Source organism: Siphateles boraxobius, unplaced genomic scaffold (genome assembly GCF_051911475.1).
Source record: "Siphateles boraxobius isolate OS27281-9 unplaced genomic scaffold, OSU_SipBor_1 26, whole genome shotgun sequence".
Classification (NCBI taxonomy): Eukaryota; Metazoa; Chordata; class Actinopteri; order Cypriniformes; family Leuciscidae; genus Siphateles; species Siphateles boraxobius.
The window spans coordinates 13,146,986-13,173,445 of NW_027508876.1; the positions used below are offsets into that span (position 1 = coordinate 13,146,986).

Below are 26,460 nucleotides of genomic sequence, written 5' to 3' on the forward strand. Positions count from 1 at the left end.
GCCCACCGGCACATTAAAAATAAACAAGTACAATAAAGGAAGATAAAGGGATGCTTTGGAAAGATGAACCAACCATCCCAAGTGGGACAGAGGAAGGTCGTTTACAATGCAGAGCGGTTTTCCAGTCCTCTGTGTCAAAACATGCAGAATCTCATTTAAATACCCAGGATGCACTATTAAAATACTAATAAGTATGCTGAAAAGAGAAAGTACTCAAAGTTAAGAAAAATCACAAATGAGAGCCCTTTAATATTTCAGTTTCTTCTAAACAATAAAATGGAGAGCAACATTTTTGTCACCAGCTTGTGTTTCTCAAATTATAGGAATCTCACGCGTCTCATTTAGAGGTTTTGAGATCTCGACAATGTTACAAAAAGTGCTTAGATTTGCTAAGATATCAAAGTCTGCAATCAGAAGTTAATTTAAATATGAAGTCATACATTACTTATCAAATTTCCCAAGACCAGATCGTCAATGTTATGCTGTACAATAATTGTATAGCTCTATAGTCTTTTTTGCTTCTATAACTTATCTGAGAACTTCATAAGCAACCTCTGAGAAATCACAGAGAAATCTTCTTCTGGGTAAAAGAATATAGTTAAAACCAGAACGTGTAAAAGATCAAGATATAAACTAAGAAATCCATAAGGCTGTGTAGATTCTGTCTTGTTTAGCTCTACTGATTGATCAGTGGTCAGTGTTTTGGGTGCAGAGAACTCAATAGATCAATTCCTATTTGTAGTATGTTTATGACCACATTTAAACAGAACAAATGCATCCCAAGCCCAGGAGCTACAATCCAAGACAAGAAAATGAGCCATTGTTCTATCAAAAAAGGGTTTCAACATGTTATGTATTCTAGTATTATTATACACTGAATTATGAATCTATGACTCTAACCCATTATACCACTGATAGTTGTTCATACACATGTAAGGGTGGTTTCACTACAGTGGTTCAGGCTGCAGGATTGCTGAATGCCTAAAGAAACATTGTCAGTATGATGACGTAAAACTGTATATTTCGTGTCTATTACCACCCACTGCTACTTACCAACGACGGAAATAAGCGCAGTTAGAATTAGCAAAATATGTGGGAGGGCATTGCTATGGTCTGACTATATTGAATTGCAATAGATAGCACTTTAATACTGAATCAAAACTCCTTAGCACATAATTTATAATTGAAAGAGTTTAATGACAATATTTGGTAAACTTGAATTGGTTACAACTTAGACTTATAAGTTGTTAAAAGATAAATGTGCAGCATGTAGAATGTAACCAGAGAGAGAGAGAGAGAGAGAGAGAGAGAGAGACTGAGAGACTGAGAGAGAGAGAGAGAGAGAGAGAGAGAGAGAGAGAGAGAGAGAGAGAGAGAGAGAATGAAGAAAGTGTAGAGAAAGGAAAGGGAGAAGGCAGAGTTCAGATAGAGAGAAAGAGTAAAACACCCCTAAGAAGGACAGGCGATCGATCAATCAACAGTGGCGGTCTTAACATAGAGGCATAGGTTGGTCGGCTGCTTGGGGCCCCCTAACAGCGGTCGTAGTAGGGGGGCCCCCAACCAACCTAAAAAAAAATATATATATAGAAAAGAAAAAACATGAAAAAGCCTCTTATCATCGTGAACGCTTCAAAAGCATAGTAAATGTTATTAATATTCTTAAGAAATACGTTGAAATGTTGAAGTAGTAGTTAAAATGTCCAGTTCATGGTTATCTTTCCCTACACATAACACCCCTTACTTTATCAATAAAATGGACTAGTCCGTAACGGTGCGCGCCGAGGCGCGAAACGGCGAAAGATAAACTCAATGGGTCTCATTCATGAGACACGAGCAGAACGAATTTTTGTGTAAATCGTGTGTAAAGTGGTTCTGGCGTAAATTTTCGGATTCATTAAAATGTTTGTATTTTCCAAATGTTAGTTGGAACGCAAGAAATCTACACCTGCTCCCAGCCACGCGTAAATAGTGCGGTTAACACCCGAACGATTTGCTCATTAATAAGGCTGCATTTTAATTCACCTTAATCGGGTACATATTTACACAGCATTTTGAAAAAATATTATATATAGTAGGCTAATTACATACGGTTTTTCTTATTATGAGAGCCAGTAATAGCATCTGCGATGGTGGTCCTTCTCCAGTTTTAATAAGATTTTTCCGAAGTGAACTAATTCGTTTTTTGCTCTCAAGCTTAATGTCGAACCATTTTCTTCTCACTTCTGGGAATGTTCGATTAACAGTTGAAACTCCATTGACTGCCTCTGTAATATGCTGCCAAGCTTCCTTTTTTTTCAGGACCCGATACGCCACTATGTACGCTTGAAAATAAAATGTGCCGTTTTGAATGAACTTCTGATAATAAAACTTCAATTTCTGCATCTGAGAAATTTTTCTTTTTCATTCGCATTCATGTCATAATATGATGCCCATATATAGTTGTTAGTCGGATTTAATGGGCGGGATTTATGGTAATTGAGAATGAACGTGCACGCGCATCCCATTTACGACTGATTGGAATTCATTAACACACACACACATTTCACTATAACATCTGACGTTTATGAAGTATTTGTGAATCAGGAGAAGAGTTTTCGGGAAGGTCTCTTTACGCGCAAATCACTCGCATATTTACTCGTATATTTACAAATGTTTCATGAATGAGACCCAATGACAGGAGGACTGGGAAGTACACAACGAAGCAAGACGAGTCTAAACGCGAAAATGAAACGAAGTAACCCAAGCTGCTCAAATAAAAGAAAAAAGACGCCGATATGTATTTGGCTACGTTGCCAAAAAATGACATTTTTTTACGCCTTCTTTTAGGGATACATGGATATATATATATATATATATATATATATATATATATATATACACATTTTGGGCTTTATAAGAATTTTAAGGGAAATTGTTTTTGGCCACTGGTAGGGCCACAAATATTGCTATCTGGCCTGATGCCTGAGGCATATTTTATTGATATCTGCTGAATTAAGCATCCATAAATCGCCTCTTGGGACTTTAGGTGCGCTCTCAAAGCTACTCAAAACAGTCTTTTAAAAAAGTTTCTCACTTCCAACATGATTTTTTGTAATTCTTGTCTAACACACCCTCTTGAATTGCTGTTGCCCTTTATCAAAATACTCAAAATCCTTTATCAAAATACTCAGCTTTATACCTTCTCTGAAGAATGAAGACTTAATTAATAAATGACCCACAATCTACACTTATGATGATGATACTGGAGTTAAACGTAACATAAGATTTTCCCTCTGAGACCATTGTGAAAGTTGTGATCTCAAAAGATTTAAACAATTTATTTAAACGATTTGTGCAAAACAATATATAAGTATTAATCATATTAATCATGAGTCAATATGAACAACACTCACAAATTAACTTTGATACAGATACTCCTGATGGTCTATTGAGGTGGTGCAGTAGATTGGATTAAATAAGACTTCTTTGCAGACTGAAATTCAGTGCAGACAGCCTTTCACAACAAAGACGGCGGTCACACTTTGCCCACATTTTCCTCTGTCTATCAAAGGATCCCTATGGGAATTGGCACTGCTAGACAGCATTTACTGTTTGTCTGTCTACCGACTGATTGACTGTCTTAAACATCGTTCATAGCTCTTTGGTTTCAACTAGGACTGTCAATTTATAATCAAGTTAATTGCATATATTAATGTTTGGATTACACTTTACAATAAGGTCCTATTAGGTACAATATGGTAACGAATGAATGAATGAATGAATGAATGAATGGAGTGAGTGACTGTAAAAATGACACAATCGCAATCAACACTCAAAAACAAACAAACAAATAAATAAATTGTAGTGAAAATGTAATGTCTAACAAAATGAAATTATTATTCAACAATTGGAGATGCTTCCTGTGCATTAAACAAATCCTTGCAACGAGATTCTATAAAGTGGTGACTTGGGATAAAATCAGCTATGGCATAAAGTGTAAAGTGTTTTCAACATCAATGACACCTACGGAACAGTGTGAATGGCTCCTTACTCTCTTTATATTGGTTAAGATGTTTGGTTAAGTTGCCTGAGTAGGAGATGGGTGTTGAATATGAACTCTCAAAAATGTCTAATGCACTTACTGCATGATTTACACCAAAAAATGGGGCATGATTATTTGCATTAATTATGAATCACACTAAATGCATGTGTTAAATTGAAAGACGCAGTTTTAATTGTGAATCACACCGAAGGTCATAGACAACATTAAAGAACTGGAAGTCTTTCTATCACAAACAAAAACACATACTCTGCATATGCCATTCCTTGTGTTGTACAGATATATTTTACAATTACACCGTCTAATTGAGCTGAGCAAACACAGAACTAAATCCAGATTGAAAATCAGCACCAGCCTCCCTAGAAGTGTGAGGCACAATTCAGCAAGGAAGTTCATCCAATAATAGTTCAGCATCTGGCCTGAGCTCTGTCACAATTGGCTGTTAGACCAAAGCAGATGTACCCGCAGCCCCAGATACACACAGAAGCTAGGTTCCATGGCATTATGGGTAAATGGAGATAAACAGCGTGGTGTTGTCTGGTGTGGTGGCCTGACACAGCACTCTGAAGCTAACAGCAGGGGAGCTGTCAACATATTAGTCCTCCCACGTCACAGCAAGCAACACAGCAACACAGAGAAACATCCCTATGAGCGCACTTCTACCTTCCAGATAGTCAAATATACACAAACACAATGCCAGGCATGTTAAGTTAGCATTTTTTAGTTTATTATGATTTACCATGGTAAGCCAACCTCTTTTCTGCCTCTTTTCAAATCCCTGACACTAAGTATTAAACTTCACCACATGACTTGTCCAATGCTTGTGAAAGGGACTTGAGTGATACCTCAAATCATCCAGCTTAATGAGGAGAGGTGTTCATTTACTTAATTTACTGTGAAATCAAACTAAGGGTTCTTGCTTAAAACCTGTTAACCTTCACGAGGACGCCGACGCACTACGTTCTGTGTTTATTTAGCTCAACGTTACAGTTACATGTAATGTAATTACCTTGACAAACTATACATCATTAACAAGATCTAAAATTCAAGCTTCAAATACATGAAAAGACCCTTTAGACCCTGTAAATCCTAGCCATGTCTAAGAACAGAATAGGAAAGATTAGTTTGACTTGGGCCAGTTAACACCAGAGCAACCACCTCGAAACCACCTAGCAACAACCGAGAATACCCAATAACAACCAGCTAGAAACCACACAGAACATCATGTGACCAAATATTAACCAACCAGAACACCTTAGCAACAAGTGGTTTCACAGACTAGTCGACTTTAATTCTCTGCCCTGACATTGACTAGTCGCTGATCATGGCCTATAGAGGGCGCAACAGGATAATAAATCTCTGAAGTCCACTTTTACACTCAGTTTTCAACAGTTGAAATTACAAATAAATCCAAACTTCGAGAGCTCTCCACAAGATATGTTTGATTATACCATTTGTATGCTCATCGGGTAAATGCACTTTTTGAAAGGCTTATTGTACACATAAGTCAATCGCCGTTTTAAACTAATGCGCTGCTGCATTGTAACGCACATACAGACAGTAGCTCTTATATCACGTGCAGATCGCGCACACAGAAACATTCAGTAGCGCATAAATGTATTGTCAACACTGTCCTGTGATTTATCAATAAAATAGCTTAGAAACTAAAGTTCTAGCATATATTTATGGGTAACTAAAACCCATAGCTTCACTATTAGTGAAGAATGAATGAATGAATTCACATGCAATCGCTCTCTCACTAATGCATTCATATAAATGTAATCTTTACTGTGCTACTTTATCTGTATCTGATTTAGAACAAGCAGACATATATGAGAAGTTTAATAACCCAAAGACAAAAGAACTTAAAGAACTGATTAAAATAAGCTTTTATGCAGGAGAAATATGTGGGCAGCACTGTGTCATATGCAATAGCTGTGTACAAGGCAACCTGTGTTCGAGTCTCAGCTCGAGGTTCAGGCTTATTTGTTCATTAATTACATCATCAGAGACTAGTCTAAGTTGACTCGACTTTAATCACATAAATGTCGACTTAAAATCTGAAATTGTTCAACCCCTACTAGCAACCACCTTCAAATCACCCATAACACCCTAGAAACCACCCATAGCAACAACTTAATGTGTTAAAGACCCACTCAAATCACCTATCAACCACATAGCAACAACCTGGCAACCATCCCTTGTGGTGGCGAGATTTACATGAATCAGACCACTCAAAAATTTACTTTAATTTGCAAAATGGTCCACTTGAGCAATTGCAATTAACACCCTTTAATTAAATCCACTTATTTTACCTGCTTATGTATAAAATGAAATACATCTTGTGGAAAAGCTGACGTAAGCATTTCAACATTGGGCTAAACATTACTGTTTACTAGACCAAATGTCTGATCATAAATGTTTTCAGGGAAAGCATGTGTCTGGTATTGCTGTCCTCTGTCAAAAGGTTAATTGGTCCTGCAGATTGCAATAAACCCTTAATGACCTGTTGCCTTTTACAAGCCCACCCCAATAACAGACATTTAAAGGGTTAAAATCCCAAGGGTGAATCTGATTATGCGAGTTTACCCCCTCTTATGAATGATTCACATTTTATGATAATGAGGCATAAATAGAAAAACTGAAAGCATTTGGTGTTGCTCTTAGGGCATATAAATATATGCAGCAGATTATCAATGATATCTTGATATCCTGCAGGCTGAAATATGTTAGTCCAGGAGCCGATTTCAGACTATTAAAGAAACTGAAGAGAAGAATAAATGTGTCTGTTTCTGGATGAGAACAATTAAGAAGGAATAATTTGAAAACTGGCAACTACATTTCTATGGCTTTAAGAAATAGTGTCCACCATTGGTTTCCAAAACAGTGAGAGATACTATTTCCTTTCCTAAAAATTAGCTGTGTTTTATAATTTGGCTTCTTTTACTAATGACTTAATATAATCTTTATCCAACATTTACTTACATAATCTCTTTAGCCATTGAACAAAAACAGAATATCAGCTGAAACATAATTGTATGTTAGATTAAATAAAAATGCTTTATACCGTCAAAACACAAAATAATTAATTAATAAATACAATCAGCTAGCGCTTTGCAAATAAGAGACACCAAATAATGTGTCTCAACTTGTCTGAATTATAATTAAGGGAATGATTATTTACATTCTCATCATTGCTTTTTACGGCAACGTTCATAATTTTAAAATGGATCCATCCCTGTGTCCGAAATCAAATACTTCTCTACTACATAGTATGTGAAAAAATAGCACGCCAACAGAGTAGTGTCCGAATTCATAGCATTCGAAAAATAGTAGGCGAAGAGTACCCGGATAACCAACAACTTCCGGTGAGATTCTGAAGTGTGCATTCGATGAACACTTTACGAATGGAAATGACACGACGCAACTAATGCTGGTAGGTCACGTGACAGTAAAAACATGGCGTATGTAGTATGTCCGAATTTCATTCATACTACTCATGTACATACTATATAGAACATACATTTTTAACGGTCACGAAGTTAGTTCAAATTCAAATGTACATGTGTTTTTTGTTGTTGTTGTTTCGATAACAGGAAAATGTGCCATTGCAACTGTACATTATTCCACATTTTCAAACTATTTAAGAACAAGAAATACAGTAATATCAGCTTTAATAAAATTACATTAAAACAAATGTTTAAATATGTATTTAATCCGTTGTTGGGGCTTGACAGTTTTTAGTTTACTGTACCCATCCCAGGATTTTACATCAGTGGACGCTTTAATTTTGTGTACATAAATAGTAATGTTTCCATTATATGTAAAGAATTGGAGAAAAGTAATTCACCCGAGCTGTGAAGAGACCAGCAATCGTGAGGTAACATGACAGTAAAGAATGAAAAGAATGTGTAAAGAAAACCTCTACTGATCCAAGTAAGTTGCTGACTAGTTTTTATGTAATCTGTTATGAATACAAAACACAAAAGATCTCAAAGAAATAGGCCACAAATTTCGTCATCATTTACTCACTCTCAAATTCCAAACCTAAACAATGTTCTTTCTATGAAAGAAGACATTTTGAAAATTGAAAAGGTTGCTCTAGTCCACGAAATTTCAACAAATGGGGACTGAAGTCCAGCCTCATAAAAGGCACAAAAGCACCATAAAAGTATCATAAAACTAGGTTTTTGGCTTTTAATTCCCAGTTGGGACAAAAATCAAACTCAGGAGGCATTTACACGACACCATTTTCAACTGAAAATGGAAAGATTCTATGCGTTTTGGCCATTTATTTACAAGACAATGTCGTTTTGGAGGCCTGAAAATGGGATTCAAAGTGCAAGTTTTTGAAAACAATAATGTTATCATCTTATAAACTAAAAAAATGCGAATTTGTGACATCGCCAACCACTCGCCTGGCAGCATAATACAGCATTTTTAATAATTTTCACAGATCTGTGTTAACAGGGATCATTTTTGACACTGGTGTCATCTATACGCGAACAATGCAAAAGAAAGAATTTTTGGAAATTGTAAACGTAACCTCAAAAAAGCAATCCACAGATCAGTCATTGCTACTAATCTCATGAAGAGAGAAGTTATAAAGAGTTTTAAAGTATTCATGTTTTTATAAACATTTTATTACAAAAAATTACAGTAATTACAGTGTAATTACACAAATAAGTATGTAATACTTTCACAACATGCACTTACTAAAGGGTCATCATTTACTGCTATTACTAGTAAATGTATAACAATGACACTGTAAAATAAAGTGTTACTCAATTTTCCAACAAGTATCTTCTCCTGAATCTTCAGAGCAACAGTATCACTCAAGAACAGACGGAGAAGGTCCAAGCGAGTGTATCGCAGGAAAGCCCGTAATCATTACAGCTTGCTAATTTTACCTCTTGACGCACACTCTTGACACGCTGACAATGGCAGGAACGGAGGCTGCAGAAGGAAGGATGTGTTGTGGTGTATTTCATGCATTGTGAGGGGCTTCCTAACACTCTACGCTAAGGAGACGAAGGACGCAGCTGCAGAAATGTGCTGCTGAAAAAGAGAGGGGGCAACTGAGGAATAACCACTGAAGATCGATAAAACAAACAGGACAGAGAAAGGTAAAAGAGTACTGTAGAGGAGAAAACTGTTGAAAGTTTAGAAAACCAAATGCATTTTGCTCTATCATCTATAATTCTATCTTCATGTAACCCAAAGCAAATTCAATAATGTAAAACATCGCAATATATGAGTGTGTGCCACTGTCTTTGACGCCAGTCATGACCTTTCTCTGTACAAACAGTTGTAGATACATTATGGCCATGACATTTCAATGTAGAGCTGGCTGGGTAACTTTATTAGATAACAGCACTGGACACTACAGCCACAGCAGGTGCTGAATCAGGTCCTCTGGGGTTGGGTAAAATTTACTCCTGTGAGACGTAATAAAAGGGCACATGTGATTCATATCAGTGCTTATTACTGAGTATATGTGTATATAGAGACTGATAACTCTGCTTCTGTCACTGAGAAGTTTATGAATAGTTGTTGTTAGAGGGATGATTAAAGCTAGGGTTGGATCTGTGTGGAGTTTCAGCTATGCAACGGTTCTTAGTGTTATTTAGTCAGCTATAACAGAGTATTTAGAAAGGGGTTTAAATCATTTTTGAGGGTCAGGCATACATGAGCAAAGCCGGTGATCTAAAGGATAATTGTTACAAAATATTTTTGAAGGATTTGACCAAAAATACATTAAAACAGAAATATTGTGAAATATTATTATTAAATGTTTTTATTTGAAACATTTAATATTTTACAATTTTTATTTATTTCTGTGATGGCAAAGCTGAATTTTCAACATCATTACTCCAGTCTTCATTGTCACATGATCCTTTAGATATCATTCTAATATGCTAATTTGGTGCTCAATAAACATTTCTTATTATTATCACTGTTAAAAACAGTTGTGCTGCTTAATATTTCTGTTGGAAATATTACTTGTACTTAATTAATATTAATATTTACTTAATATTAACAGTACTTGAGTGAGCTCTTAACGTATTATAGTCCTTCACGTCTATTGCGATCTCAAAATTCCGGCCAGTTGATAATACCTTGAATATCAGAATCGACTGCTGGCGGTAGATCCTTTTTCTATTTAGATTAGCACCTAAACTTTGGAACAGTCTTCCTAACATTGTCCGGGAAGCAGACACTCTGTGTCAGTTTAAATCTAGATTAAAGACACATCTATTCAACCTGGCATACACATAGAACACTATACATTCCTATTATTCCAATCATTTATATGATTATTAGGCTGCATAAATTAGGTCAGCTGGAACTGGGAACACTTCCTGTAAACACCTGATGTACTCGCTAAATCATAAAAAGAATGGCATCTACGCTAATTTTAGTCTTTCTGCTTATTCCGAGGTTTACTGTAATCAGCCGGGCCCGGGGGTATCCAGATCAGATGATGGACCTGCGCCTGGACAAACCCAACACATGTCTATCAGGCAGTCCATGTGATTCCCCCACAAATATTATATTCTGCAATGATTAACATAAATGATAATATGTTAACAATAGCCAGAAGGAATGGTTTGTGACTGACTGCAAAGAAGTAGTGAGACATTTCTTAACTAATTCAAATTGAAGTTCCAATAGCAGAAGACATTGTTGAATGCAAAGCAAATTAGTTAATTTCAAAATTGAAGTCAAATGAAGTTAATTTAAACAACAGATTCAGTAATTAACTGAAACTTCCTCAGAGCTGCAGCTCAGGGATTCTAATTAACAGATAAAGGTTCTGTCAGTGCACTCATTTCAAAAGAATATCTTTCAGTTTTGTTTCCAGCAATCCTTGCTAGTTAACACACATTAACACCAACATAACACAAATTGCCACCCTCAACAAAACATAAATCATGAGCATAGTGTCTGTCATCCCTTAAAATCCCAAAGTGAACCCTTAAATATCCTATAATCCTTTGTAATTTGGCTAAATAATGCAAAAACACCCAACAACAATTAAAAACCCAGGGCCCACACCCTCATTATGACATCACATCTGGGTCATATAACAAAGCAGCACTTTAAAGACTGTGTGGGCACTGATTTGTGTCTTCAGTCCTGACTGGTGTTATTAAACAGCTTTAGCGTAGATTAATGTCAAATCCACAACATCAATCTGGCACCTTCACCAGATGCTTATCGCACGAATAATGAAGCAATCAACACGACCGCTCAGGCCGTTAATTATGCGATGCTAGCCGGTCACTGGGGATGCTCTATAGCCGAAATGTATGGTGGGGGAGGGGCTATGTTTATGTATTTTCATGTGTATTCATACATGCTTCAACGAAGACAGACGTTTAATTACACAAAAGATGGAGGGCTCTGGCAAGCCCTCATCAGTCACAGCTGAATTAATGAATAGGTAAACAGTGACAGAGCTAATGCTAACGTAGCTTTAGCTCATGTGTGATCACACCATAGATGCACTGTTTATTAATGGATAACCAAAGATATTAACAGTGGTGAAGCCACAGAGATTATAACATCAACAATGCAGCATCAGGCTAAACACACTTAATAGCCCCATGAGATAGTTTGCTATTAAAGTTGCCTGAATTATTTTACAATATACTGTATACACACGTTTGTGTGAGTGTGTGTCTGTACTGTATGTGTGTGTGTTTGAGTGGGAGAGAGAAAGCAGGAGAAAGAGAGTATGTGCTTTCCGTGCATAATAAAACGTAATTTTGCCACAAAAAACATGGAAATAATTAGTTTTTATACTATAATTATTTGCTAGGTCATTGTTGATGTGGGTTTTGATTATTTTGCTGTTGTAGACTAAGGACCTTTGAAATAACAGAAATCATTTTGCAAAGTGATATGGACATGCAATGTGGCCTAGACCTGTCTGGAACCAATCAACCAATCAGATTCAAGCATTCAACAGCCCCGTAGTGTATATACATGTATATAGAGGTTTCACTTTATTTTGATAGTCTTTTTAACACATTCTGTCGTTGAATATAAGTAACGTTCACCCTGCATGTCTACTATCTCTCATTAGAGGAGTATTAGTAGACTGGTAGGGTTCGGGTTAGAATAAGTTAACATGTAGTTGCCAAGTTACTTATATAGTCAGTAGAATATCTGTTGGGGGAGCATCACAATAAAGAGTTAGCAGATATTAAGCAGATACACACTCTAATGAGAGTTAGTTGACATTTAGTTGCAAAGTTACTTATAGTCAACAGAATGTTCAAAAGGGACCATCACAATAACGTGTTACATATATAACAGTAATGTAATAAAAAAAGGCCTCAAAGAGGCGTGAAAAGTGCTCAAAGAGAAATTAAAGTCATGAAATCTGGTGTGACAATGATTTAATTGGCCATTATACAAAATACTTAATTTCAAAATGCTGCGATAGACCAATCGGAATCAAGTATTCCAGAGAGCTGTGTAATAAATACAAATATTTATACATGTATTCATAAAATATATAAAACCAACCCTGTCTCCCTGGAAAAATGTGCCTGTGGCAACATTTCTGCCAAATGACATTACATTGCGTCTTGCATGTTTCACAACACTTTCAAAATGAAATGTCTAGTCAGTAGCGCTAAAGGCTTGTTTAGTTGTTGCAGTTTGGAAATTAAGGCTGCATCTTAAATTGCATACTACTTTCCTACAATAGGTTAAAAAAAAATTTGATGTGACAAAAGAAGTATGTCCGAATTCACAGCACTCATAAAAGAGTAGGCAACAAAGCAGAATGAAATCAGCCAGAGAAAAACTCCAGCCAGACAGAATGAATGTCAATGGCTTTGCTCTGCTCTGTTTATGGCTGGTCTAGTTAAATGTCAAAAGCTTTATCCAACAGAGCCCGTCCTCACTCCAGACTGGTACTGAATTTGTAGGCACCTCACTTCTCTCTCTGTCTGTCTTTACAACCGATGTATCACATCCCATCCAATTTCTCGGTATATATACTCTGTAGTCTACTAGTCTTATGTGCTTCATTTTCAAGTAAGTCCCAAACAGTCATGGCCAACCATATACATTTTTTGTCATTCTTTTCTCAAGTCGCATATACATTTTCTTTCTTCGTTATCAGTTACTTGTGCAACTACAGGAATTAAATGTAAGACATTTTAGACTTTTAAAGTTTATTAAAAAATCCAGCCTTAAATTTACATTTATTTGACTAGCTAAAGTTGTTCAGAGCTTTATCACAGACAAATACAGAAATGGCTTTGAGAGATTTATAGAGACAGAGAGCTTAATAACTATATGCAAACTTGAATCGAAAATGTCTTTAAAATCAAATTCAGCACATTTAGCAACAAATATCTCGATTTCAACAAAAATAAACATAGATTCAGCAGTTTGTGGCTCTTATTGATAGTCTCTTATCTGCAGTGGGTTGGCATTGACAAGGCAAATTCTGCAAATGTTTTAAGCTGTTTTTTGACCCTTCCTAAACCAAAAGGAAATGCTATGTCATCTCTTTTCTTTCGGGTACTCACCGTTCAGAAGAGCTGAGGCATTAGCACAGGCTGAGCTCCAAAACGCCTGACATCTTGAAATGTATGAACTGATGGGAACATAACAATGGAAATGTAGCCTAAACTCATTTTTATATGACAATTTCAAAGGCATTTCAAACAGGATCTTTGAACATGGAGCCCAAGGCTCAGAAATCATTAGTTGCATACTTGTGTAAGGTCGTGAAACTGTGAAAAAACATGTAAGATTTGTGTGCCGGTCATGAACCAGTGTGAATCGATGTGTCTTCCCAACCAAAGCTTTACAATGAGGCATCACTGTAGGGGACAAATAGCTTAGCACATATGAATGCAGTCATCTATGTCACTGTATGTCTTACCTACCGATTTTGATGTATCACTCTGTGACAAAATACATGCGTGTACTGAATCGAAACAGCTGTAATACAAACCACTGAAAATCCAGCACTGTTTAAAGCACATCATAAGTGTTTCACTGTATCCATGGTGATGCAGTTAGTACAGACAGATCTGCTCACACATGAATGTACACAGTTTCTCAATTCCGGTGTGGAAGTGTTATTTATTATAGTCAGCAGCCCTGGATATGGAAATTCATTTTCTCACCTGACGTTCCTCTTTCTATCTTATTCAATATTAATGTCATCTCACATTACCAGCCAGGTTTACCGCATCCGATAAATAGAAGGCTTCCTTAGATGCATACACCCATAATCATACATCTGCATACTCACAAATGGAATAAAAAACTGTGAGAAGAAAGGAAAAGAGAACAAGCTAAGAAAAAAAGTTATAGAGTAAAAGGTGACAAAATAGAACAGCTTTTAGAGGGAAAACAGGGTTGTGTAACCTAGCAAAATCTGGGCTGGTTACTGAAGGTCGTAGGTTCAAATTAGGGCTGAAACGATTCACGAGTTACTCGAGTTACTGGATTACAAAAATTCCTCGAGGCAAAAACTCTGCCTCGAAGCCTCGTTAAATTCCTATGACGCGCACTATACGCGCGGCGCAGGGATTTGATTGTTTCACACGGACCGTTTTTTCACACGGACCTTTTCAGGAAGCATATATTTTGAATTTAGTTGGCACGATGGCGGAGAATAAATATGTAAATAAAGGGCAGAAATTGTCTAAAGTGTGGGATCATTACACACTTAATTCACTTAATAAACTTAACTCGCTAAAACAAGGTAATGTAGTCTAAGCCTATTGATGTTCGCTGATTTTAATCCCATAACGTTACTGTATTTGTAGCGATGTCGTGTTGCGGTTTGACTAGATATGATATTTAGCTTTGATGACATTTTTAGTATTAGAATCAGAATCAGAATCAGAAAGAGCTTTACTGCCAAGTGTGCTTGCACACACAAGGAATTTGTTTTGGTGCTGAGGCTTCCAGTGGACTATACAAATACAACAAGAAACATGAAACATAATACTACAAATTATAAGAATAAAGAATAAAAATATAAATATATGAGAATGAAAAGTATCACAGTTAGGTCTAGTCAGAATAGACATTTCCAGATTTACAGATTATGAACATATTTACAGTGTTTTGAATATTATAATAAATAAATCTAAATATAAGTATAAGTATCACCTGAGTTGAAGGATATTGCACTAAACAGTGGGAGTATTACACTTAAAGGCATATGCCTTGGGAGGTGTGTTAACTGTTCAGAAGGGAAATGGCCTGTGGGAAGAAACTGTTCCTGTGCCGAGATGTTCTTGTGGCCAGTGATCTAAGTCTCCGTCTTGACGGTAACCGTTCAAACAGGTGGTGACCAGGGTGAGTGGAGTCTGTGATGATTTTACCTGCTCTCTTCCTCACTCTGGAAGAGTACAGGTCCTGGAGGGATGGCACCAATGATCTTCTCCGCAGTCCGGACTGTCTGTTGTAGTCTCCTGATGTCTGATTTGGTAGCTGAACCAAACCAGACAGTGATGGATGTGCATAAGACAGACTCGATGACGGCTGAGTAGAACTGAATCAGCAGCTCCTGTGGCAAGTTGAAACTTCCTTAGCTGGCGAAGGAAGTACAGTCTCTGCTGGGCTTTTTTTTACAATGGAGTCAATGTGATTGTCCCACTTCAGATCCTGAGAGATGGTAGTGCCCAGGAACCTGAATGACTCCACTGCTTCCACAGTGCTGTTCATGATGGTGAGTGGAGGGAGTGCTGAGCTGTTCCTCCTGAAGTCCACGATCATTTCCACTGTTTTGAGCATGTTCAGCTCAAGGTTGTTGTAACTGCACCAGATAGCCAGCTGTTCAACCTCCAGTCTGTAAGCAGACTCGTCACCGTTCCGGATGAGACCGATGACAGTGGTGTTGTCGGCAAATTTCAGGAGCTTGACAGAGGGGTCTTTAGAAGTGCAGTCATTAGTGTACAGGGAGAAGAGCAGTGGGGAGAGAACGCACCCTTGAGGGGCGCCAGTGCTGGTGGTTAGAGTCCTGGATGTGTATTTCCCCAGTCTCACTTGCTGCTGCCGGTCCGTCAGGAAGCTGGAGATCCACTGACAGATCGAGGATGGTATGGAGAGCTGGGTCAGTTTGGCTGTGAGAAGATCAGGCATGATGGTATTGAAGGCTGAACTGAAGTCCAGAAAGAGGATCCTTGCATAAGTCCCAGGTCTGTCGAGATGTTGCAGGATATAATGCAGTCCCATGTTGACTGCATCATCCACAGACCTGTTTGCTCTGTAAGCAAACTGAAAGGGATCCAGCAGGGGTCCAGTGATGTCCTTCAGGTGGACCAACACCAGTCTTTCAAACGACTTCATGACCACAGACGTGAAAGCGACAGGTCTGTAGTCATTAAGTCCAGTGATTTTGGGTTTTTTGGGGACCGGAATGATAGTGGAGCGTTTGAAGCAGCAGGGAACTTCACACTGCTCCAATGATCTATTGAAGATCTGTGTGAAGACCGGGGCCAGTTGGTCAGCACAGGCTTTTAAACAAGCAGATGAGACGCCGTCTGGGCCTGAGGCTTTCCTAGTCTTCTGTTTTTCGAAAACTCGGCTCACGTCATCCACACAGACCTTAAGCTCAGGTTGGATGGCAGGAGGTGCAGGAGGTGATGGTGAATGTGTGAAGTGCAAGTTAGAGCCGGTGTGGTGTGAATGAGGGATTTTCAAACCTGCAATAAAATGAATTTAAATCGTCAGCCAGGTGTTGATTGTCCACAGATCGGGGGGATGGTGACTTGTAGTTGGTGATGTTCCTCAGGCAATTCCAGACTGATAATGGGTCGTTGGATGAAAACTGGTTTTTCAGTTTTTCAGAGTAGCTTCTTTTAGCAACTCTGATCTCCTTTGTCAGTCTGTTTCTGGCCTGGTTATACAAGATTTTATCCCCACTTCTGTAAGCATCCTCTTTGGCATGACGAAGGTGTTTGAGTTTCCCAGTAAACGATGGTTTATCATTAGTGAATGATAAGAATGTCCTGGTAGGAATGCATGTATCCTCACAGAAACTTATATATGATGTTACAGTATCTGTGAGCTCATCCAGATCGGTGGTAGCAGCTTCAAAAACAGTCCAATCAGTGCAATCAAAGCAGGCCTGTAGATCCTGCTCTGCTTCATTGGTCCATCTTTTTACAGTCCTTAACACAGGTTTAGCTGATTTCAGTTTCTGCCTGTAGGTCGGAATAAGATGAACCAAACAGTGATCAGAGAGCCCTAAAGCTGCTCGTGAAACGGAGTGATACGCATTCCTTATTGTGGTGTAACAGTGGTCCAGTATATTACTATCTCTGGTGGGACATGTAACGTGCTGTCTGTATTTTGGTAGTTCACGGGAAAGACATTAACACCCCCCAAATGCGGGTTGATTTCAGCAGTGGCGTGTAACGCAGTCACTATTGAATTTTATAAATAATATTTACAGTTTTCAATTGTAGTCTTTTAAAAATGCATCTGAAATAATAAACTAAATGCAATGTAGTGCTGTCAAAAATATAGATATTTCGATACATATCGATACTGAAATATCTCAAACGCTTCCATTACTCATTTTTCACAAAAGAGATACACAATACCAGCTGTGCTTTCTCACTCTCTCTTCTCTCTGACAGTGAGTTAACACACAAACCTGCCTCCCCTCACTCACTCGTTTCATTTGCTCCGGATGAATATTGTTGGTGTTAAATGGCTTGAATTTCGGCCATTATTTTACTCTTTCTCGCAGATTTTGTGCTCACACCCAAAGTAAGCCCACATAAAGCTGCCTCTTAGTACTAAATTAAATATATTTTTCACTGCTTATTGCGCTTAAACAGCAAAATACACTCAAAAACAATGCCAAAATGCCGGTCTTGGTTAGTATTCAAGTAAACAGTCGGTTATGTTTCGAGTGAACGTAAAGAGTTGAGAAAGAAAACACATGTGTAACACTATAATGGATCGAAGACTAATATACCTGCAGCCAAAGTATGAGATAATATTTAGCGTCTAGTGGAAAACCACTAGCCACAGTGGCTGGTGAGCAAACAAAGTTGATGTCAAGCCCTGCACCCCTCCTAAATAAAATACAAAATAAAATAAAGCTGCAGAATGTGAAGTATTATTCATGTCAGATTCTCAAATGAAGCAGAATGAGTAACACATCAAACTTTATTATTGAGGAGTTAACCCATCATAGTATGAGCAAAAGTAATAGTGATGTCTTGGCAAGCACCACTTATGACAAGAATAGAAGAATAATAGTGGATGAGCTCACAAAACAGAATCTTCACTTTTTAGATCTCAGACACATAAACAACAACGACATGCTTTTGGCATGACTCAAAAATAAGCCCCAAGTCAGAGAGGTTGTATGAATTGATTAGATCTTCTCTTTGCACAAACTAAAAAAAAGCCCACCAGCATAAAACATAAAGCTTTTATCTCCAGCAAGCTCTCATTTACTGCAGCAGTCAGATACGGAATAAATCAGTCTGCAGTGTTATTGCACTACACAAGATTTTGAGACGCAAACCTAAAGGTGTCAAAACTAAATCTCAAGACAAAAATACCTGCACTGAGACAAAACCACTGATTTATTATAGAATATTCGAATAAAAACAACGCTTTTACCAAAATGAGTGTGTCTGGATATGAGTTTTATAGGTCATGTAAACAAAAATTGCATGTGATTTCTTATATAAGGGAAACATTAATTGAGGTTACCATACCTGATGTTACATTCTGAGAGGCTTAAACGTAATTAAGATTCACCAGGCAGCACAAAAACAAATTTAGACTTCATTATGGTATTTGGCAAATGTTAGAAAGATTTGACCCTTCACCCTTAATATGAGGGCTTATTGATTACTCTACCTAGGAAAGGTCATTTAAAACGTCAAAGCCTTTGTGGCACAAAGAAAAGAGATTAAACAACACAAAAGCAGGAAGACAGCTTGAAAGGAGACCTGTGATTTGAACCTTGTCCAGACTATTTACCTGAAACCTTAGCAGGATTCAGTCTCTTTACTTGTCTTTTCCTTCCTGTCTGCTAGATAAAACAAACATTCACAAGATCAAGATGTTCATGTCCATGTCCGAATTTAACGACAGCTTATGTGCAAGTGAAATCACGACCTCCAATCTGATTTCTAATTTAATCACTCTTAAATATCACATAAAAATAAAACAAACTGCGCTTAGTCACTTGACATTTACATTTGATGCTGATAGCTAAATATCACAAATATCCCTTTTCACAAGATTTAAAATAAATGTTTGATGTCCCCAGAGTGTGTATGTGAAGTTTTCGCTAAAAAAACCCCACAGATATTTTTATATAGCATGTTAAAGTTGTCAATTTTTGAGGGTGAGCAAAAACGCACTGTTTTTGCGTCTGTCCCTTTAAATGCTAATGAGCTGCTGCTTCCTGCACAGAGGGTGGAGCTTTAACAGCTTCTGTCCTTTTACCTCAAACAGATATGCACTGAAAATTTCAAAACCTTTTAGCCTTTATGTTCAAACCGGAGTCAGATGATGATGTCATTGATTAGCATATTCTGTCTTGATAATGAAGCTTATGTAAGTCTTATAAGTAACTTGAAGCTTATGTAAGTCACTTTGGATAAAAGCGTCTGCTAAATGACTAAATGTAAATGTAATCTATAAATCGTTATCCGGGGGAGGGGTTCATGTAAATTTTAGGGTTGGTGATGTCACTAACCCGGGAGGAATGTCGTGTAGTTCCTACCAGCCGTTTGTTGTAGTCCTTAAAAAGCAATTTCTTTAAAAGAAAATATCTCCCTTTGCTTTGAACGTTGTAACTTTGCAGATGTTGTTTATGCCCAAATAGCAACATTACACACTAACTAAAGTTAAAAAAGTGAAATCATAACCAACCATCCCTTTAAACATTGACATAATAACATAAGATCACATCAAGCCAGCTTTATGAAAACAGTAGCAGAGCATTTCTGTATAAGCAAACCCCCCACTGCTCGACAGATAAGATTAATTTAATCAGAGGTACATCACGACTAATAGCTTTTCCGTCTTTGACATTAAACTCTAGGTTTAACAAGACAAAATGATCAAAAATACTAATATGATCTATGAAGCTTGTTATTTGGAGGAAGCATAATTCACATAGATGGAGTTTGTCATTTTCTTTGCGCGTCCAATTTAATGGCGTCTTGTCTTAATAGTCTTAAGTTAGTGATCAAGTTAAGAGTTGATAAAGTCTTAATACAAAGCTCTTAAGAGCATATGAGGATCTATGAGAATCTAAAGGGACTCTGTTTGTTTTTTACTCCATTTTAGTCATTTATAATGACTGAACTGTATTACTGTATTGAAAGGAATGATTCTTTGCTAAAACCTCAGCAGGGAATATGATTAAAATATCATTTGTGAAGTGTAGGTGGAGTCCTAACAGTAAGAGCAAATCCAAGGCACTCTGTATCACAAAAGGAGCTCACAGCTGAAAATGACATAGGATAATCAACTCAAAATGAAAAAGGTTCTATTATACTCCCCAGGAAAGGGGCCCACATATCATTTTTGGTTTTACGGATTTCACTTTTGGTACAAAAATGTTTTTTTTTAAAGAAAAAAAAATGTGTTTTTATGCAATTGCATTTTATGGAATTAAACAAGACAGGTGCTCAAGATTAAATCAAATGGCCGTGTCCTAAATCAATTCCAAAAATCAAAAGAAAAAAAAAGTAAATTGAACATTATACATCATGGTCATATTTTATTTTAGGGGGATATGTGCTTGAAAATAATGTCACATTGCACAATTTTCTTCATATAAAACCAATTTATTATTTTATTAACTCTTTCATTTATATTTATTTCTTTTGATTTTGGAGCGAAATATGACTTGCACATTTTGTGAGATCCAGCCATGAAGAAAAACATTTAAGTGAACATCACTGATGTACTTCACAAGAAATCTTTACAACCAATACAAATAACCAAAATCTGCAAAATAACCAATAGACCTTATTAACAGTAGCGCCACCTTTAATTTTTAACGTGAATGAAAGCGAGGCTATGATGGATAGACATACATCCCTTCAGTGGGTTGTACTGTTATTTAATGTGTTTTTGGATTGTTCTGCAGACGTAACACTGCAAAAATATCTTTACGAGAAATTTCAGAAGACAAAATCCCCAGACAATATGAGCTGTGGAAACGTAAAAGTGATCTAGAAGCTTTATACAGCGGATGCAGTTGAAAACACAGCGAGTCTATCCCTCACAGCCTCGCTTTCATACCTGTCATGGCGCTGCTCTGAAAAAGGTCTATTTCTTGCTGTTATTGCCATGCTGACTATAACAACATTGAGGTTTGTCAAGCTCAGTATCAACAAGAAAATTTCTAAGCAAGGCAAAGGCAATTTCAAAGGTGGCTTGTAAGCAAGGGGGCTGATCTGTTTATCATTGAGTCCATATATAATCCGGCAGCTTGGGTGGAAGTTGCTGGTTTGGTCACTAAAGGTCTAGTCAGGGCCAGACACCTGCCAGCATCACATGACTGCTCTGGGTGGGCTAGTACACAACAGGGGGTAAAGGCGGGATGCCTTCCCCCCTTCCCAATCTCTCTCGCCCCTCCATCCAGTCAAAGTAAATCCTATTAGCATTGTTCATCTGGCCCACATAGCTAAAACGCCAAAGGATTCTGGGTAAAGAGTTGCGCGTATCTCTCTGACCGCCTATATCTTTTGATTATTCTCTTTCAGATTTAAAAATCAGTCAATTTGTCTGGTTTCATTTGTTGCTATTAAAAGGCACATTGCATTTGACTTGAATGGGTTTTTATGAAGTTTAATGTTTAATTCAAGTCTGAGTATTTCAGCACTTTTGAAGGAGATGCTTAAGAAACATTTGTTGTATTATATATTAGAGAAGAATCTGAAAAGGTTAAGTGAACTGAACTCTCCTTCAGAGCATTACATCTCCTTAAGGGGGATTGTATCATCTTAAATTAGGTATGAGAGCAAGAAAATTAAACAGAGCCAATCCTGGGGATCAAGACTTAGGAAACCCTTCACGGTGGATTTTGTCAAGTAGTCTACGCTGAACAAACCTCAAGACTGGGATATCATAGCCAGATCATTAAAAATGCATTCACTATAATGCCAAAAAGCAAGCTGAAAATGTTCCAGACATGGTTCCATATGACTATATTTATTAATGCATTTGAATTAGACATCGGAAATGATCATTTTACAGGTATCTTTATTTAGTGGCTCTAAAAAAGGTATTTAGACATTTTGGGCAACCAAATCACATTTTAAAAAATGTATGAATGTTGTTGCATTAGACAGAAAATATCAAAAATGCCGAATGGCAAATGCTTTAGATTTCTTCCCCCCTCATAATAACCAATTGTTGACACTGGATTTTAGTGGATTTATAAAATGAGATGCTCTCAAGTTCACATTGTGAACATGTTCTACTAACAACCAGATCCATTTAATCTCCATTTTGAACAACTTATTTTGAACGACTTATTTTGTAAAATGTTGGGTTACACTTTATTTTAAGGTGATGCTGTTACAGTGTAATTACACAATTATGAACTGAGTAATATTAAGTACATGTACTTACTATAGGGTTAGGGTTATTTGCTTGTAAATTTTCACAACTTATTATTATTTCTATATAACTACATGACATGTAACTCTGTCATCTTAAATTAAAGTGTCACTAAATGTTTTGCTTGAAAAGTTTGTCCGTGCTATATTTCTTTAAAATAAAGGCCACTTGCTTTGATATTTTGTTTATATTCATACATTTTATGTGCCCAAATACTTTTTTGGAACTACTAGAAACATTATTGCATTGAGTTCATTTCATACTGATGAATAGAACCACCATCCATGCTCATTATTATATTATTAAATCCTTGTTTGAAGTGACTGTTCGGTCTGGAATAAGCAGCAGTGCCAAATAAAGCTGAAGACCTTTGATCAGAGGCAAGCCAAGAAACTCACTCTGACAGCCTGAAGCCATCAGCTGATAAAACCCTTGCTATGAAGCCACACAAAAGCTACAAGACTGTATAAAAGAGCCAATCCAGTACATTCTATTGGTTCGGCTTCTTCAGCATCTTAGTAGAATTACAAACATGAAAATGTCTGAGTGTGCGCGCCAATGTGTGTCCTATCAAGATCAGGAAGAGTGGTGGCGGTCATGGAATTCCAGGAATTCCCACTACACACGCTTCACGCTCCATCAGTCCTCCCCTCATCTCTCTCCCTCTTATCTTCCTCATCCATCCCTAGCGCACTCTCTAATCGCCGTAATGGCTGTATCCACGCCTGTCCGTCGCTCGCTGCCCTTCCTTGCAACAGGGACATGGGAAGACTTGTTGTCGCTATCAGCATTGCCCTTTGGGTAATTTAAGACACCTGCTATGGCGGTGCATCAAGAAATCCAAGTAGACAGTCGCTTCTTTGTGCATGCTAAACAGTGTGTTCAATATTTCAGTGTATCAAACTCACCTGAGATACTAAAGGTGCAAAGCAGTTCAAGACTATCCCAAATTAGGTTAAAGGAATAGTTTACCCAGAAATATAAGTTCTAACATCCTTTACTCACCCTCATGTTGTCTTTCTTCTGATTGATTGCAGACTTGGTTAACATTTACTTCCATTAAAAGGAAAGAGCTGCTTGGACATTCTAACATTTTCTTTTCTGTTCCACAAAAAAAGTTATACAGGTTACAACTCTGAAGACATGAGGGTGAATAAACACTTGTGAAAAAAATACATCGAATGTTATGTAAAAATAAAAGTTTTACTTTAATTACATTTTAAATTAATATGTTTCAATAATCTTTTGTCATACTTCAAGAAACAAACTTATTTTGATTGGTTGTTAACATAAAGAACATATAAAGTACTTAATTATAATTTTAAATGTAGTCTGTTATTCAATATCATATTCAAAGTTAATATATTTAAAATGTATTAAAGTGCAACATCATCATTACAAATCTGTAATTGCAAGTGTTCAAATGTATCAATAGAAATTACATTTAAATAGCTATATTTTAGTTTACCAAACATGCTTGTCAGTACATTTGGCAATACAGAAGAAATAATGAAATTACAAATAAAAATTTACTTAAGACCTACTTACAGTAAGTGGGTCAAAAACACTCTAAAGATCAGCTAATTGTATTTATTTTAAATCATAATACATTCTCATTTAATCTCAATTAACATGCAATGATGAAGTGTCGAAAACAATACATTCAGTTAGCTCTTATATTCTTTAAAAGTATATTATTTACATAATCTTTTTAAAAGTATATTGTGTTATTTTGCACATGGAAATTAACTTGAATTTTACATTTTGGGTAAAAAAAACCCCGAACTTTTCTGTCTCCTTCTGTTTGTTATTCCTGACAATGTTCAGAAACTGGATTATATGGGAAGGAACTCAGGCTGATAGAATCATCAGTGACTTACAGGAAATGGGAGGAAATGTCCTATCAGACAGTGCGGGACATCTCAACTGCCCCTTTATAACCTCATTTACTGAAGCTCAGAAATATCCTTAGAAGAAACTCATTTCTAAAACTGCTAATGTACGGTGGCATTTATAGGAGTGCATGTCACTCTTCAGGAAAAGAACACGTTGTTTTTCTTCCGTTGCGCCCGTGTGTCGGGTTTTTCCTGTCTACTGGGTTCTATGAGCTTGGAAGTGCTGAGTTCATTCACTGTCCTTAAGATCTAGAGTATTTAGGCATGAGACACATTCCATTCCAGGCTGTACCATTCTCCCATGGGTCATATGGGATTGTAATTGAGATGGGAAATTTTTGAAAGAGGAAGAGATAAAAGAGAATGGAAACATTGGCCTTTCTTTCTGTATAGTCTCTGATAAGATTGTAAGGCTTTCTGCTTGACCCTGAATTTTTTTTAATTGGTATGGCATGTTTTCCTATTCTGTAACTCTATAAGATTGCAGGAAGCCTGGTTGCTATGATGATATGCGTCCCATTGACACATGAGTGTTTGGTGTGGACAGAGGTGACACCACAGGACAGTTGATACGTTGTTGTCCTGGTCTGGTTACTGTCACTCTGAAATGACCTCGATTCACGAGGATAAAGAAGGATCGTCCATAATCACACCCAAAAACAAGAGATTAAAATGGCTACTTTGAAAAATATACAAATATATAATATTTAAATCTGTTTAACTTTAAACAAATACATTATAAACTACCGTTCAAAGGTTTGGAGTTGGTAAGTATTTTTGAAAAATATTTTTGATCTTATGCTCATCAAGCCTGCAGTTATTTAATGCAAAATATATTGTGGATACAATGACTTCTTTGAAAAATGTGACTAAATTTTAAAATCTAATTTATTCCTGTGATGCAAATCTGAATTTTCAGCAGCCATTACTTCAGTCTTCAGCGTCACATGATCCTTCAGAAATCATTCTAATATGCTGATTTGCCACTCAAGAAACATTTCTTATTATTATGTTAAAAAACGTTTTTTTGGAAACTCTGATTCTTTGATGAATAGAAACTTCAAAAGAACAGCATTTATTTGAGATAGAAATATTTTGTAATATTATAAATGTCTTTACTGTCATTTTTGACTAATTTAAAGGATTGTTGCTGAATAAAAGTAATTTCTTTAAAAAAATTAAATCTTACTGACCCCAAACTTTTGAACTGTAATGTAATAAGAATAATATTATGTAATGCAATAATATATTAGAGATATTCAGTAAATAAAATAAAATGATTGAAATAAATATATGTAATCAAATAAAAATCATTCATATTTAAGTAATATAATATTATTACATTAAGTAAAATGCAAAAATCAAGAAAGTTATGGATTTCATCAGACAAAAGGAGGGAAAAAAGTACCAACGAGACCCCATGCAAACATAAACAGGACGTTTTTTTTTTTACAGGCACTTAGGTCATTTTTAAAGAATGCCATGTTTAGAGAAAAACGAACACAGATAATGACGCTGCCCTGAAGCAAGTTAACCAACGGAGGGTAAAGGGTGATGCCCTTTGCCCCCAATGAATCAAAGTTCCTCCTCCACTTTTCACGAAACACTCACTGCTTCGCAGCCTCGTATCAGGTGACCCTTCCTAAACAAGTTGTCAGCTACATATGTCAGTGTCTTGCCACTTGACCCAAGACCCGGCTCCCTCCCTTTACCTCCCTATTGGGCAAACCAGCGAGGGATTGTCCCGGAGAACAAAGCATATAGTTGGGGGTGTTCTTTTAAGGACTTTGACTAACATTCCTTTCACAATGCTCTCTGGCGACCAACTTTTAATGACCCTGCACTTCTAAACATTTACTGTTCTGTGGGACCGGCAACACACACACACACACACACACACACACACACACACACACACAC

At 36.9% G+C, this 26,460-nt stretch overlaps 1 protein-coding gene across 2 annotated transcripts in view; it reads right to left on the reverse strand.

The window, feature by feature from the left end:
- The window catches only part of tmem108 (transmembrane protein 108), a 65,589-nt gene that overhangs the window by 36,701 nt on the left and 2,428 nt on the right, over positions 1-26,460 (reverse strand). The gene's annotated exons all lie outside the window — the stretch shown is intronic.